Raw genomic sequence first — 14,567 nt, forward strand, 5'->3', positions numbered from 1 at the left:
TTGCAGATATTATGATAGTATACACAAATGACCCCAAAAATTCTAGCAGACAACTTCTCCAACTGATAAACAATGTCAGCAAAGTTGCTGGATATAAAATTAACTGAAATAAATCAGTAGCCTTGCTTTATGCAAATGATGAACAGGATGAGAAAGAAATTATGGAAATGGCTCCTTTCACAATAGTCACAAGTAATATATAATACCTTGAGGCTAACTCTAACCACACAAGTAAAAGATATGTATGGTAATAACTTCAAGTCTCTCAAGAAAGAAATGGAAGATCTCAGAAAATGGAGAGATCTCCCATGCTCCTGGACTGGCATAATTAACACAGTAAAGATGGCCATCCTACCAAAGGTAATCTGTAGATTCAATGCAATTCCAACACAATTCTTCAAAAACATGGAAAGAGCACTTCTCAAATTCATCTGGAAAGGGAAAAAACAAACAAACAAAAAACAAAAAGCAAATAAAAACCAACAACAGAATACTGAAAACAATTCTTAAAAATTAAAGAACTTCAGGGGAAATCAGCATTCCTGAGTTGAAGCTTTACTACAAAGCAATAGTGATAAAAACTGCAAGGTATTGGTACAGAGACAGACACGTTGATTAGTGGAATAGGATTGAAGACCCAGAAATAAAACCACATACTTACAGACACTTGATCTTTGACAAAGAAGCCAAAAATATACAATGGAAAAAAGAAAGCATCTTCAATAAATGGTGCTGGTCTAACTGGCTGTCTGTATGTTGAAAAATGAAAATAGACCCACATATTTGCTGCCTGCCAGGGCAGAAAAGCATCACTAGCTTAAGATCTCTGGGGATGCAAACCACCAGGGACCTGCCTGTGCCCAGGACCTGAGCACATAAGCAGTTCATCTGCCAACCCGCCAGCCTTGGGGCCTGTGTCCTGCGTGGAGAGCAGCAGAGGGAGAGACTCCCCACGGCCATATTCGCTGCCTGCTGGGGTAGAAAAGCATCACTAGCAGGTCAGTAGTGGGGCCTGTGTCCTGCAGGGAGAGCAGCAGAGGGAGAGACTCCCCGTGGCCACCTTCGCAGCCTGCCTGGGCAGAAAGGCATCACTAGGTACTGTATTATCCTGAGCTTAAGATCTCTGGCGGTGCAAACCGCCAGGGGTGTGCCTGCACGAAGGACCTGAGAACATCGGCAGTTCATCTGCCAGCCAGTCGTGGGGCCTGCGTCCTACCTGAGACTCAACAGAGGGAGTGACCCCCTGCCCCAGCTACCATCTTTGCTCCATGACAGAGCAGTCGAGGAAAACCTGGTTCACCTTGACAACCCAAGTGTAACTTTGCTAGAGGCAAGACTGAGTAGGGCTCCAAAGGCACAAAAGAGGAAGACAGTATATCAGCAATCTGTGCCAGAGGAAACCCAGTCATCCAGTGTTGCAGAAATAAACCTAAATGTCCACAGGAGGTTGAAGCACCAGCCAGTGACAATAAGACCATCTAACACCTGGGAGAACTAGATGGCTAAAGGCAAACATAGGAACGTGACTAACAGAAACCAAGGCATTATGGCAGCATCTGAACCTAATTCTCCAACAACAGCAAGTCCTGGATACCCCAACACACCAGAAAAACAAGAGTAGGATTTAAAATCACTGGTAAGGATGCTGTTAGAGGAACATATGAAGGATAAATAAATCTCTTCAAGAAATTCAGGAGAAAAATGATCAAAAGCTTGAAGCCCTTACAAGGGAAACACAAAAATCATTTAAAGAAATTAAGGAGAATATGGGTCAGAAGTTAGTAGCCAATAAGGAGGAAAAGCAAAAATCACTTAAAGAAATACAGGAGAACTTTGCTCAACAGGAAAAAGTCATGAAAGAGGAAACACAAAAATCTCTCAAAGAATTGCAAGAAAACACAAACAAGCGAGTGTGCTCTGCTGAATACAGTGGGCCCCCGGCAGGAGCCTCCACGTGTCTGCTTTGGGATCTGAACAGCCTGGGCCACAGCACTCGGTCTCCAAGAAGTGCGGGAGACCTGGTGTGCACCCAGAGGCAGTCTGGGAGCACACAGCTTGCTCCGGTGGCAAGGAGCTTAGGTTCCAGTCCTGAGGCCTCTGGCAGGAGCCCTCAGATCTCTCCGCTTTCAGATCCAGATCAGCCTGGGCAGCAACTCCATATCTCCAGGTCCTGGAAGAGGCAAGAGGGGCTAACGGGCGGCCAGCAGGGAGAAGTCAGTGTGCTCTGGTGAATCCAGCAGGCCCCAGTGGGAGCCTTCAAGTGTCTGCCTTGGGATCTGAATAGCCTGGGCAACAGCACCCTGTCTCCAGGTAGTGCAGGAGGAAAGCTGTGCACCAGAGGCCATCTGGGAAGGGGCAGCTTGCACTGGTAAGTCCAGCATTGACAAGACCAACTAACACCAGTGAGAACTAGATGGCAAAAGGCAAACGCAGGAACGTCACTAACAGAAATCAAGGCAATATGGCAACATCTGAACCCAATTCTCCTTTACCAGCATGTCCTGGATACCCCATCACACCACTAAAACAAGATTTGGATTTAAAATCACTGGTCATGATGCTGGTACAGGAACACATGACGGACATACTTAAAGAAATTCAGGAGAAAATGGATCAAAAGTTAGAAGCCCTTGCAAGGGAAACACAAAAATAATTGAAAGAAATCCAGAAGAATACAAAAGCCAATAATGAGGAAATGGAAAAAACAATTAAAGAAATACAGGAGTACTTTGGTCAACAGGCTGAGGTCATGAAAGACGAAACACAAAAATCTCTTAAAGTATTACAGGAAAGCACAAACAAGCCAGTGAAGGAGCTAAGCAAAACCATCCAGGATCTAAAATCAGAAGTAGAAACAATTAAGAAAACTCAAAGGGAGACAACTTTGGAGATAGAAAGCCTTGGGAAGAAATCAGGGGACATAGATGCAAATATCAACAACAGAATACAAGAGAAGAAAGAATCTCAGATGCTGAAGATACCATAGAAACCATGGATTCAACAGTTAAAGAAAATGCAAAATGCAAAAAGCTTGTAACCCAAAATATCCAGGAAATCCAGGACACAATGAGAAGACCAAACCTAAGGATTATAGGCATAGATGAGAGTGAAGATTTACAACTTAAAGGGCCAGCAAATATCTTCAATAAAATTATGGAAGAAAACTTCCCTAACCTAAAGAGAGAGATGCCCATGAATATACAAGAAGCCTACAGAACTCCAAACAGACTGGACCAGAACAGAAATACTTGCCATCACATAATAATCAAAACACCAAATGTTCTAAACAAAGAAAGAATATTAAAGGCAGTAAGAGAAAAAGGTCAAGTAACATATAAAGGAAGACCTATCAGAATCACAGCAGACTTTTCACCTGAGACTATGAAGGATAGAAGATCCTGGGCAGATCTCATGCAGACTCTAAGAGAACACAAATGCCAACCAAAACTACTATATCCAGCAAAACTCTCAATCACCATAGATGGAGAAACTAAGATATTTCATGACAAAACCAAGTTTACCCAATATCTATCCACAAACCCAGCCCTACAAAGGATAATAGGAGGACAACACCAATACAAGGAGGGAAACTTCACCCTGGAAAAAGCAAGATAGTAACCTTTCACCAAACCCAAAAGAAGTTAAGCAATCAAATTTAAAAAATAACGTCAAAATTGATAGGAAGTAACAATCACTATTCCTTAATATCTCTTAACATCAATGGACTTAATGCCCCAATAAAAAGACACAGACTAACTGACTGGATACATAAACAGGACCCTACATTTTGCTGCTTACAGGAAACACACCTCAGGGTCAAAGACAAACACTACCTTAGAGTAAAAGGCTGGAAGACAATTTTACAAGCAAATGGTCTCAGGAAACAAGCTGGAGTAGCCATTTTAATATCAGATAAAATTGACTTTCAACCCAAAGTCATCAAAAGAGACTCTGAGGGACACTTCTTGCTGGTCAAAGGAAAAATACAACAAGAAGAACTCTCAATCCTGAACATCTATGCTCCAAATGCAAGGGCACCTTCTTTCGTAAAAGAAACTTTATTAAAACTCAAAGCACACATTGCACCTAACACAACAATTGTGGGTGACTTCAACACTGTACTTTCCTCAATGGACCGATCAGGAAAACAGAAACTAAACAGGGACACAATGAAACTAATTGAAGCTTTGGACCAATTAGATTTAACAGATATATATAGAACATTCTATCCTAAAACAAAAGAATATACCTTTTTCTCAGCACCTCATGGTACCTTCTCCAAAATCGACCATATAATTGGTCACAAGAGAGACCTCAACAAATATAAGAAGATCGAACTAATCCCATGCCTCCTATCAGATCACTATGGAGTAAAATGGTCTTCAATAGAAACAAAAACAACAGAAAACCCACATACACGTGGAAACTGAACAATATTCTACTCAATGATACCTTGGTCAAGGAAGAAATAAAGGAAGAAATTAAAGACTTTTTAGAACACAATGAAAATGAAGACACAACATACCCAAACCTATGGGACACAATGAAAGCAGTCTAAGAGGAAAACTCATAGCCCTGAGTGCCTCCAAAAAGAAAATGGAGAGAGATACACCACCAGCTTAATGACACACCTGAAAGCCCTGGAACAAAAAGAAGCTATTTCAACCAGGAGGAGTAGAAGGCAGGAAATCATCAAACTCGGGCCAAAATCAATCAAGTAGAAACAAAGAGAACCATACAAAGAATCAACAAAATCAGGAGCTGGTTCTTTGAGAAAATCAACAAGATAGATAAACCCTTAGCCAGACTAACCAAAGGGCACAGAGACAGTATCCAGATTAACAAACTTAGAAATGAAAAGGGAGATATAACAATAGAAACTGAGGAAATTCAAAAAATCATTAGATCCTACTACAAAAGCCTATACTCAACACAACTGGAGAATCTGGAGGAAATGGACAGTTTCCTAGACAGATAACCGACACCAAAACTAAATCAGGATCAAATAGATCAACTAAACAGTACCATAACACCTGAAGAAATAAAAAGGGTCATAGAAAGTCTCCCAACCAAAAAAAGCACTGGACGAGATAGTTTCAGTGCAGAATTCTATCAGACCTTCATAGAAGACCTAACACCAATACTCTTCAAACTATTCCACATAATAGAAAGAAGACCTCAGAAAATGGAAAAATCTGCCATGCTCGTGGATTGGCAGGATTAATATAGTTAAAATGACCATCTTGCCAAAAGCGATCTACAGATTCAATGCAATCCCCATCAAAGTACCAACTCAGTTCTTCACAGAGTTAGAAAAAGCAATTCTCAAATTCATCTGGAATAACAAGAAACCCAGGATAGCTAAAACTATTCTCAACAACAAAAGAAATTCTGGGGGAATCAGTATCCCTGACTTCAAGCAATACTACAGAGCAATAGTGTTAAAAACTGCATGGTATTGGCACAGTGACAGACAAGTGGACCAATGGAATAGAATTGAAGATCCAGAAATGAGTCCACACACTTATGGTCACTTGATCTTTGACAAAGGAGCCAAAAACATCCAGTGGAAAAAAGATAGCCTTTTCAACAAATGGTGCTGGTTCAATTGGAGGTCAGCATGCAGAAGAATGTACATTGATCCATTCTTATCTCCATGTACTAAACTTCACTCCAAGTGGATCAAGGACCTCCATGTAAAACCAGACACACTGAAACTAATAGAAAAGAAACTGGGGAAGACCCTTGAGGACAGGGTCACAGGGGGAAAGTTCCTGAACAGACCACCAATAGCTTATGCTTTAAGATCAAGAATTGACAAATGGGACCTCATAAAATTACAAAGTTTCTGTAAGAAAAAGGACACTGTTAAAAGGACAAAACGGCAACCATCAAATTGGGAAAGGATATTCACCAACCCCACATCTGATAGAGGGCTAATATCCAATATATACAAAGAACTCAAGAAGTTAGACCCCAGGGAAACAAATAACCCTATTAAAAAATGGGGTACAGATCTTAACAAAGAATTTTCACCTGAAGAAATTCAGATGGCCGAGAGGCACCTTAAGAAGTGCTCAACATCATTAGTCATTAGGGAAATGCAGATCAAAACAACCCTGAGATTTCACCTTACACCAGTCAGAATGGCTAAGATCAAGAAATTAGGAGATAGCAGGTGTTGGCAAGGATGTGGAGAAAGAGGAACACTCCTCCACTGCTGGTGGGGCTGTAAGATGGTACAACCACTGTGGAAATCAGTCTGGAGATTCCTCCGAAAACTGGACATGAGACTTCCAGAGGACCCTGCTATACCTCTCCTGGGCATATACACAAAGGATTCCCCGGCATGCAATAAAGACACATGCTCCATTATGTTCATAGCAGCCTCATTTATAATAGCCAGAAGCTGGAAAGAACCCAGATGCCCCTCAAAGGAGGAATGGATACAGAAAATGTGGTATATTAACACAATGGAATACTACTCAGCAATTAAAAACAATGAATTCACAAAATTTTTAGGCAAATGGTTTGATCTGGAAAATATCATCCTAAGTGAGGCAACCCAATCACAAAAGAATACACATGGAATGCAATCTCTGATAAGTGGATATTAATTAGCCCAGAAGCTCTGAATACCCAAGGCACAAATTGCATAACAAATGACTCCCATGAAGAAGTATGGAGAAGGTCCTGATCCTGGAAAGGATTGATCTAGTATGGGAAGGGAATATAAAGACAGAGAAAAAGGAGGGAGGTGATTGGAGAAGGGATGGAAAGAAGAAGGTTTATGGGACATATGGGGAGGGGGTATCCGGGAAATGGGAAATCATTTGGAATGTAAACAAAGAATATAGAAAATAAAAATATTAAAAAAAAAGAAAACACAAACAAGCAAGTGAAGGAACTGAACAAAAACTTCCAGGATCTAAAAACAGAAGTAGAAACAACTAAGAAAGCACAAACAAAGACTACTTTGGAGACAGAAAACCGTGGGAAGAAATCAGGGACCATAGATGCATGCATTAACAAAGAATACAAGAGATAGAAGAAAGAATCTCAGATGCCAAAGATGCCATAGAAACCATGGATTCACAGTCAAAGAAAATGCAAAATGCAAAAAGCTTGTAACCCAAAACATCCAGGAAATCCAGGACACAATGCGAAAGCCAAACCTAAGGATTATAGGCATTGATGAGAGTGAAGATTTACAACTTAAAGGGCCAAGGAAGAAAACTTCCCTAACCTAAAGAGAGAGATGCTCATGAATACACAAGAAGACTACAGACCTCGAAACAGACTGGACCAGAACAGAAATACCAAAACAAAACTACTTCCCGTCACATAATAATCAAAACCCCAAATGTACCAAAGAAAGAAAGAATACTTAGGGCAGTAAGAGAAAAAGGGCGAGTAACATATAAAGCAAGACATATCAGAATTACACCAGACTTCTCACCAGAGACCAAGAAAGCTAGAAGATCCTGAGATAGATAGTGATAGATCCTGACAAGATATCATTCTCCAAAATTGATCATATAGTTCAAAACAGACCTCAATAAATATACCAAGATTGAAATAATCCCATGCCTCCTATCAGATCACTATGGATCAAAAGTGATCTTTAATAACAATAAAAACAACAGAAACCCCACATACACATGGAAACTGAACAATACTCTACTCAATGATAGCTTGATCAAGGAAGAAATAAAGAAATCAAAGATTCTTTTAGAATTTAACGAAAATGAAGGGACATCATACCCAAATCTATGGGACACAATGAAATCAGTGCTAAGAGGAAAACTCATAGCTTGATTGCCTCCAAAAAGAAATTAGAGAAAGCATACACTAGAAGATTAATGGAACAACTGAAAGTCCTGAAACGAAAAGAAGCTAATTCACCCAAGAGGAGAAGAAGACAGGAAATCATAAAACTCAGGGCTGAAATCAATCAAGTAGAAATTAAGAGAACGATACAAAGAATCAACAAAAACAGGAGCTGGTTCTTTGAAAAATCAACAAGATAGATAAACCCTTATCCAGAATAAACAAAGGGCACAGAGATAGTACCCAAATTAACAAAATTAGAAATGAAAAGGGAGATATTACAACAGAAAACGAGGAAATTCAGAAAATCATCAGATCCTACTACAAAAGCCTGTTCTCAACACAACTGGAGAATCTGGAGGAAATGACAAATTCTTAGATACCAAATACCAAAATTAAATCAGGATCAAGTAGATCATCTATACAGACCCATAACCCCTAAAGAAATGGAAGGAGTCATAGATAGACTTCCGACCAAAAAAAGCACAGAACCAGATGGTTTTAGTGCAGAATTCTATCAGACCTTCAAAGAAGACTTAACACCAGTACTCTTCAAACTATTCTACCAAATAGAAACAGAAGGAACACTACCCAACTCCTTCTACAAAGATACAATTACGCTGATATCAAAACCACACATAGATCCAACTAAGAAAGAAAATTTCAGGCCAATTTCCCTTAAGAATATCAATGCAAAAATACTCAATAAAATTCTTGCCCACCGAATCCAAGAACATATCAAAACAATCATCCACCATGATCAAGTAGGCTTCATCTCAGGGATGCAGGGATGGTTCAATATATGGAATTCCATCAATGTCATCCACTACATAAACAAACTCAAAGAAAAAAAAACCACATGATCATTTAATTACATGCTGAAAAAGCATTTGACAAAATTCAGCATCCTTTCATGCTAAAAGTCTTGGAAAGGGCAGGAATTCAAGGCCCATACCTAAACATAGTAAAAGCAATATACAGCAAACTGGTAGCCAACATCAAACTAAATGGAGAGAAACTTGAAGCAATCCCACTAAATCAGGGACTAGACAATGCTGCCCCCTCTTCTCCATATCTTTTCAATATAGTTCTTGAAGTCCTTGTTAGAGCAATTAGACAACATAAGAAGGTCAAAGGGATAAAAATTGGAAAGGAAGAAGTAAAACTATCACCATTTGCAGATGATATGCTAGTATGCTTGCTAGTATACTTAAGTGACCCAAAAAACTCTACTAGAGAACTCCTAGACCTGATAAACAACTTCAGCAAAATGGTTGGCTACAAAATCAACTCAATCAAATCAGTAGCCTTTATATACTCAATGGATAAGCAGACTGAGAAAGAAATGAGGGAAATGACACCCTTCACAATAGCCACAAACAGTATAAAGTATGTTGGAGTGACTCTAACCAAACAAGGGAAAGACCTATATGACAAGAACTTCAGATCTTTGAAGAAGGAAATTGAAGGAGATCTCAGAAAATTGAAAAATCTTCCATGCTTGTGGATTGGCATGATTAATATAGTTAAAATGGCCATCTTGCCAAAGGCAATCTACAAATTCAATGCAAACCCCATCAAAATCCCTACTCAGTTCTTCATAGAGCTAGAAAGAGCAATTCTCAAATTCATCTGGAATAACAAAAAAACCCAGGATAGCTAAAACTATCCTCATCAGTAAAAGAACTTCAGGGGGTTTCAGTATCCCAGACCTCAAATTTTACTACAGAGCAATAGTGATAAAAACTGCATGGTATTGGTACAATGTCAGGCAAGCGAAACAATGGAATAGGATTGAAAACCCAAAAATGAACTCACACACATATGGTCACTTGATCTTCGACAAAAGAGCTGAAAGCATCCAGTGGAAAAAAGATAGCCTTTTCAACAAATGGTGCTGGTTCAATTGGAGGTCAGCATGCAGAAGAATGAGAATTGATCCATTCTTATGTCTTTGTACTAAGCTCAACTCCAAATGGATCAAGGACCTCCACATAAAACCTGACACACTGAAACTAATAGAAAAGAAACTGGGGAAGACCCTTGAGGACATGGGCACAGGGGAAAAGTTCCTGAATAGAACACCAATAGCTTAAGCTCTAAGACCAAGAATAGACAAATGGGACTTCATAAGACTACAAAGTTTTTGTAATGTAAAGGACACTGTCAAAAGGACAAAACATCAAGCAACAGATTGGGAAAGGATCTTCAACATCCCTAAATCTGACAGAGGGCTAATATCTAATATATACTAAGAACTCAAGAAGGTAGAACCAAGAGAAACAAATAATCCCATTAAAAAGTGGGGTACAGAGCTAAACAAAGAATTTTCACATGAAGAACTTCGGAGGGCTGAGAAGCACCTTAAGAAATGTTCAACATCATTAAACATTAGGGAAATGCAAATCAAAACAACCCTGAAATTTCACCTCACACCAGTCAGAATGGCTAAGGACAAAAACTCAGGAGACAGCAGGTGTTGGTGAGAATGTGGAGAAAGAGGAACACTCCTCCACTGCTAGTGGGATTGCAAGATGGTGCAACCACTTTGGAAATCAATCTGGCGGTTCCTCAGAAATCTGGGCATGACACTTCAGGACAACCCTGCTATACCCAGAGGATTTCCCAGCATGCAATAAGGACACATGCTCCACTCTGTTCATAGCAGCCCTATTTGTAATAGCCAGAAGCTGGAAAGAACCCAGGTGTCCCTCAATGGAGGAATGGATACAAAAAATGTGGTATATTTACACAATGGAGTACTATTCAGCCATTAGAAACAATGAATTCATGAAATTCTTAGTCAAATGGATGGAGCTAGAGAACATCATACTAAGTGAGGTAACCCAGTCTCAAAAGATCAATCATGTACTCACTGATAAGTGGATATTATCCTAGAAACTTTGAATAACCAAGACATAATCCACATATTAAATGATGTCCAAGAAGAACGGAGCAGTGGCCCCTGGTTCGGGAAAGACTCAGTGTAGCAGTATAGGGGAATACCAGAACAGGGAAGTGGGAAGGAGTAGATGGGGGAACAGGGGGAGGGAAGACAGCTTATGGGACTTCGGGGAGTGGGGAGCCAGAAAAGGGGAAAAGGGGAAATTATTTGAAATGTAAATAAAGAATATACCAAATTAAGAAAAAAAGAAAAAAAAAGAAAATAGACCCATATTTGTCACCTTGAACAAGGCTCAAATTCAAGTGGATTAAGAACATCAACATAAAACCAGATACACTGAATCTATTAGAAGAAAAAGTGGGAAAGACCTTTGAACTCTTGGCACAGTGGGATATTACCTAAACAGAACTCCAATTCTCTAAGATCAAGAATTGATAAATGGGCTGGGCAGTGGTGGCGCACACCTTTAATCCCAGCACTCGGGAGGCAGAGGCAGGTGGATTTCTGAGTTCGAGGCCAGCCTGGTCTACAGAGTGAGTTCCAGGACAGCCAGGGCTACATAGAGAAACCCTGTCTCAGGGGAAAAAAAAAGAATTGATAAATGGGACCTCATGAAGCTGGAAACCTTCTGTAAGACAAAGGACATAGTCAAGAAGACAAATCAGCAGCCTACAGATCGGGAAATTTTTCTCCAAGCTTTTTATACTTAGCAAGTTGAATATTTATATATTTATCTATACCTATGTCTATATCTATATTCCATTTAATAACTTTGATTATTTTACTCTTTCAGCTCCTTTAGTCCTTCCTCTAACTTCTCTACTAGTGTTGAGGTCCCTGTGCTAAGTCCTATAGTTGGCTGTGAGTATTTTCATCTGTATTGGTCAGGTACTTTCAGAGCCTCTTGGGACAGTTATACAAATCTCCTGTCAGTCACCACTTCTTGGCATCAGCAATGGTGTCTAGGTTTGGTGGCTGCAGATGGGATGAATATCCAGATGGAGCAGTCTCTGGATGGCCTTTCCTTTAGTCTCTGCTGCACTCTCTTTCCCTGTATTTAATTTAGACAGGAGCAATTCTTGGTTAATATTTTTGAGATGGGTGTGTGGCTCCATCTCTTAACCTAGGGCTGTGCCTAACCTCTGGATATGGTTTCTACAGGTTTTCTCTCCCCTTTGTTGGATATTTCTACTAATGGCATCTCCATTGAATCCTTGAAAATCTTAAAAACTCTCTAGCTTATTCTGCGGTTATAAAACACTGGCTTGAACTATCATTCCCTGTTTCCTAGCAGCCAGAATATTCTCTGGCTGTTTAACTCTTTTTGAATCAGAGAAGAAGGAAAGGCAAAGAATCAAGATGTTTCATATGGGTAAATATGCACAGACACATATACATTAATATATATGTATTAGTATATATGAAAATGTATTTCATTTTCATTCATATTCTCATTAATACATTGACACATTCACAGTTGTGTTGGGCCCAACCACCTTTCTCATACACTCCATAAACATTCATGTATGCTTACATATTCACATATGCCTACACACATATATATTGACAAACAGACCTATACATTTAGATGGATGGATATATGGAAGGATGGATGGATGGACAGATGAGATAAAGCCCTCAAGCCAAACCATCCAACTAACAACTTTATTTCTCTTCTCTGGCCTTTTCACATTTTCTTAGATAAAAAGTTCTTCAGAAAACTACCTCAGAGATAAAATATTACATAAAAATGGGAGTTACAGAAGGATGTTGACATTAAGTTCAAAGCTGTGTTTCATTCTATTATGTTCATTATAAATTCAAAGCAACAGATTTTACATGGCCTTGCCTTAACATAGTGTACACCTATGGCTTTGTCCTTGGACCTAAATGGTTTTCCTTGAATATAAATCTGTCCCAAGCATATCTTTGTTTTTAGTATGATTTTGAAAGCTTATTTCATTTTCATTGTGCAGCCTTTACTTACTATTATTAGGAGGGGGCATATTCTACTATTGATTCTAATTTTAATACATCTTTCTAGCAAAACAACTAAGACCATCTCTTAAAACTTTCTTCCTAAAATTATTTGAATCAAATCAGGAATTCTATAGAATCATTAATTCATCTAAACAACATTAATTTATGAACATTCATTTTTACATTGTTCTGCAGGAAATCTGCTCAATAGGGTGGGATAATTTCCAGAGATTACTGTATTAATTTAATAAATACAGGAAAGGGATATTAGCTGTAAAGGGCAGTCCTGAGATGAAGTCTCTTTGGGACCTTGACATCAAGCTCACCTATCACAGACCATGAAAAAACAACGGGCCACCTCCAACAAAGCCATCTGCTTGACTTAGCCTAGCTTAGATGGTTCTTGAGAGTAGAAGGAATCTTGGAGGAATGGAGGGAGAGAAAACTCTGGTTGGGATTATTTTATGAGAGAAGAATCTGTTTTCAATTAAGAGAGAGAAGAATAAAAGATAAGCCCAAATTCTTACCCTGTATAGATTACCAATCTTAACAACTGTGTATGTGCATCCCTAAAGCTTTTTCTTTGTGTATATAGGAATCAAATTTTATAATGCTACTAAAGTTATACATTTGTAAATTTTATAGATCTTTATACAAAATGCTGTCTATTACTCCTTTATGATTATAATGTCATATCTTCCCATTATAACACAGTATGTATCATTATGCATATGTCTCCTTTGACTATTTAATCGATTTTAAAATTTGAATTTTAATGACTTTATATTATCAACTTAATAAGTATTCTTATAAATAACTACAAGAACTGCAATTACTAGAAGAATATTGACAGCATTATACACTATATTGCATTATCTTTCTATGAGTACTTCTTGTCTGAGTCAGAAATAGTTGTGTTTCTTGTAAGAAATTGCTTACCTTCTTAAGGAGATTCTAATTTCAATTTTACAGATATGTGTGATTTGCCTGAATCTATATAATGTGCACCATTTGTTTGCCTGCTGTCCACAGAGACCAAAAGATGGTGTAGGATACACTGGAGCTGGATTTACAGTGCCTGTAAGCCACTATAAAGGTGTTAGGAATAAAATCCAGGTCCATTGGAGGAATATTCCATTCTCTTAATTGCTTATCCATCTCTCCAGGCCTGTTACATACATTCTTAACCATATACCTAATAGTTAATTCCTTTGATTTGCCTTATGATAAAAATAAAATCACCTCATACTAACCAGAATGGCTAAGATAAAAAATGCAGGTAACAGCAGATTCTGGCAAGGATGTAGAGAAAGAGGAGCACTCCTCCACTTCTGGAGGGACTGCAAGCTGGAAAAACCACTTTGGAAATCAATCTGGTGGTTCCTCAGAAAATCGGAAATAGTTCTACCTGAGGCCCAACTATACCACTACTGGACATTTACCCAAAAGATGCTCTAATATATATCAAGAATACATGCTACTCTATATTTATAGAGGCCTTATGTATAATACCCAGAAGCTCAAAACAACCCTGATGTTCCTCAACATAAGAATAGACACTGGAAATGTGGTACATTTACTCAACTATCAAAAAATTGACTTCATGAAATTTTCTGGCAAATGGATAGAACAAGAAAATATCATCCTGTGTGAGGAAACCCAGAAACAACAGAACACACATGGTATGTACTTACTGATAAATGGATATTAGCCTAAAATCCCAGAATGACCATAATAAAATGCACAGACCATACAAAACTTAGGAGGAGGGGAGCCCAGGGTGTGTACACTTCAGTCCTACAATGAGGGGGGACAAGATGATCAGAGGAAGTGGAGGTAGGTAGAACCTGGG

The sequence above is a fragment of the Apodemus sylvaticus genome, chromosome X (assembly GCF_947179515.1).
Source record: "Apodemus sylvaticus chromosome X, mApoSyl1.1, whole genome shotgun sequence".
NCBI lineage: Eukaryota > Metazoa > Chordata > Mammalia > Rodentia > Muridae > Apodemus > Apodemus sylvaticus.